This window comes from Vigna radiata, unplaced genomic scaffold (assembly GCF_000741045.1).
Source record: "Vigna radiata var. radiata cultivar VC1973A unplaced genomic scaffold, Vradiata_ver6 scaffold_275, whole genome shotgun sequence".
Classification (NCBI taxonomy): Eukaryota; Viridiplantae; Streptophyta; class Magnoliopsida; order Fabales; family Fabaceae; genus Vigna; species Vigna radiata.
In genome coordinates, this window is record NW_014543809.1 from 318,264 (window position 1) to 321,579 (window position 3,316).

The following is a 3,316-nucleotide window of genomic DNA, read 5'->3' on the forward strand; positions in this document are numbered from 1 at the left end:
TTATTAGTGATTAAATTAAATGTAACTACCTCATTACCATTTGTGGCACATTTTTTGAATCAATTATTTAAGCTCGCATATTTAAGGGAGAAACAAATTCTTATTAGTAACTACCTCATCACCTCCACTACACCTGACCTCACCCCATTTCATTCTATCATTTCAATTCAGAGAATGATGTGACAACACTCACCAACCTTAAGGATGGAGTTTTTGTTTACTCAAATAAATTTGAATTCATAATTAGTGTATTGGATTTTGAATTTGATATGTTATTATATGGATGCAGTGGAAGGCATGTTTAATTAGTGGGGTGTGTTGTGCAGGTGGTTAAGGGTGGGATTTTGGAGATAGGTTTGTGGCACACGTGGTTTGACCGAGACTTAACTGTGGTGGGGAGGGTCATTGTTCGAGAAGAGAATGCAGGCTCTGTTTCATATTCACGTCATCATGTTAGGATTGAGGAACCTGTAATGCGGATCCCAACTTTGGCAATTCACTTGGACAGGTTCTGTCACTATTGTTGAGATGCATTGTCTGTTAGCTTTCTTAATCATTATTTTAGGTTTAAGTGTGTATGGTTAATCTTGTTAAAAACAATGAAAATGCAATGAGGGAAAAATAAAAATATAGAATGAAAAATGAACTATTGAAATGCTCTAGATGTATTGTATGGAAATAAAGAAACATGTTATGGAAGATGCAAGAATGCATGCAACTAGTTTAATTGACCTCATGAATGAGAGATGTGCAGCTACACTGCAGAAAAAGAGTGTAAAACAAAATTTTTGTGTATGAACCTAAAACTAGCCTTTTTAACCGTTTATTAATTGGAATTTTTTTTGCAGAATGTGGATGCAATGTAGAAGTATACGTATAAATGCCTTAGAAAATCTAAAATGACTATTATGTATGAATTATGATACCTAATGCTGGAAAATGAATGCATTATTCAAAATTTCTATATGGAAGCCCAAAATGATAGCTTTTTACTATATATTATTGGTTGTTTTTAAATTTCTACCATTTAATTTAATTTGTGATCTGTCAGCTGTAAACAAATAGTATTTATGACCATAGTTCATTCCATTACATTAACGAAGAGATTTGGAAAACTTATGATATTGTTTTCTTCATTATAATGCATATTTCTAATGAAGAGGTTAAGCATGGATGAAGTGTAAAATTGCACCAGAAATTGTAATTTCAATCTTTTATCTCAATTTTTGCCCTTAAGTTATTTTTATGTAAATATATATTGCACTTTAATGGTATTTTCAATCTTTTATCTCAAGGATAGCTAGAGGTACAAGCTTTCAGGTATTGCCGAAAACTCAAGGATAGCTAGAGTTGAAGCAATGTAGTTTAAGTAATGATTGGAAAATACATTTGGAAGCTTGTCGAACCAGTCTCGTGATATGTTGCTGCCAATTTAAGTAGTGATTGGAAAAATCATTTGGAAGCTTGTAGAACTAGTCTTGTGATTTATTGCTGCCTGTGATGGAAATGAGAAATCAGCTTAAGCTCAACCAAAGCAACCTATACTAACTTGTTAAAAGGAAGTAACACATTGAACCACTATTAGTATTAGAGAACTCTACGTACTCTAGGTTATATTTATTTATCTTTGGAAATCTTTGGCTTGTACATAACTAGAGATTTGGATTTTATAAGATACTAAATCCTTAATGTAAATCCTTTATGTATGAATATTGTTGGATGTTGATAAAATATATAAAGTGTGCAACTTTCAAGCTAACTTTTTTTTGTTTAGGTATATGTAGGAAATTTTTTGTAAAGATATATGTACGAATTTTTTTATAATTTTTTTTTTATAAATTTATAAAGTTACATACGGATTTTTCGTATGTAAATTATATACAGATATTATATACGGATTTTCTGTATATAATTATATACGGATATTACATACAGATTATCCGTATATAATTTATATACGGATATTATATACGGATTTTCCGTATGTAATTTATATACGGATTTTCCGTATGTAATTTATATATGGATTATCCGTATATAACATTAGCTACGACAGTATTATATACGGATTTTTATCCGTATATAATCCGTATATAACCAAAAATTATATACAGATTTTGGGCCTTATATACGGATTTGGGCGGTAGATAATGACCTTTTTCCCCCCCGCTTATCCCGCCCCGCTCTTCCCCCAAGCGCTCCCGATGCATCCTCCTCCCACTACTCACCCCGATGGGCTCTCCCTTCCTCCACTCGAATGAACCCAGCCAACTTGTGCTGCAGCTCATCCATCGATTGAGGTTCCTCCTCATACAGGTAATCCACAAAAGGTCTCGGTCTTAATACAGTGGTAAGTGCGCCGACTATCAATCGCTGATCTGCATTCCGTACCTACCGCGCGGTTCGGTTGAAACGCTCCATAAATCCTTTTAACGATTCCTCCCGCCCTTGCTTCATTCTGACAAGGGCCGTATACGTTAAGCCTCGAGACCGATTCGATGCTTACTGTTGGCTAAACAGATGCCTCAGAGTAACAAAACCGTCAATGCTCCGAGGTGGCAACGAATGAAACCAATCTAAAGCTTCATCTCTCAACGATAAGGAGAACACTCTGCATCAGACCAACTCATCAGAAGAATATACTGCCATGACATCCACAAACGATCGTAAATGTTTCACCGGATCAGATGTTCCCCCGAACTTCTCAACCCAGGGGAAGACTTTATTCTCCGGCATTACAACTCCCATAACTTGTGCAGTAAAGGGATGCAACCCTTCAGCCTGATCTAATTGACCATCGCCCTCCAAAGCATCATCGAACAGTTGATTCTGCTCTACAAACTCCCTATGCCCTATATTTCCCTGGTTACGCCCAATATTCTCCTCCCCTCCCCCCCTCCCTCTTCCTCGAGCTTCTCTCCCTCGCCCCCTCCCGTTCGGCCCATCCCCCGACCGACTCCTCTTCCGTGACCCCGTCCCTCAATTCCCACACCGTCCACCCCCGCCATCTCTTCAACTGACGGCGGCCGACTAGCTTCCCCATCCCCTGAATGGACCGTATGAACGTTGACTGACTGCACCGACAGTCCCCTTACCCCATTCTCCCGCTCGGCCCGTAAAGTCGTTATCTTCGCCCTCATCTCTTGCATCTGCCTCTACATCTCCTGTAATATCTGTAACTGCAACTGCTCTGCCATTGTGCTCGTTTATGGGCGCCAAAATGTTTCAGTGTTTGGGACACGAAATCGTCCGGCTTAACCCTCACTCTTGCTCCCGATCGTCCGACCTGTCTGATCGGTCCGTGACCTTGAATGCT

At 38.3% G+C, this 3,316-nt stretch overlaps 2 long non-coding RNA genes across 2 annotated transcripts in view; both read left to right on the plus strand.

Moving 5' to 3' along the window:
- Nucleotides 1-842, plus strand: part of LOC111241191 — a 1,642-nt gene extending 800 nt beyond the window's left edge. Inside the window, exon 3 of the long non-coding RNA XR_002667013.1 lies at nucleotides 327-842. This is a non-coding gene — a long non-coding RNA (uncharacterized LOC111241191). The remainder of the gene's footprint in view (nucleotides 1-326) is intronic.
- A 302-nt stretch (nucleotides 843-1,144) lies between these two features.
- On the plus strand, nucleotides 1,145-1,452 carry LOC111241192. Its single transcript, XR_002667014.1, has 2 exons — nucleotides 1,145-1,200; nucleotides 1,296-1,452. It is a non-coding gene; the product is annotated as an uncharacterized LOC111241192 (long non-coding RNA).
- Nucleotides 1,453-3,316: the final 1,864 nt, after the last annotated feature.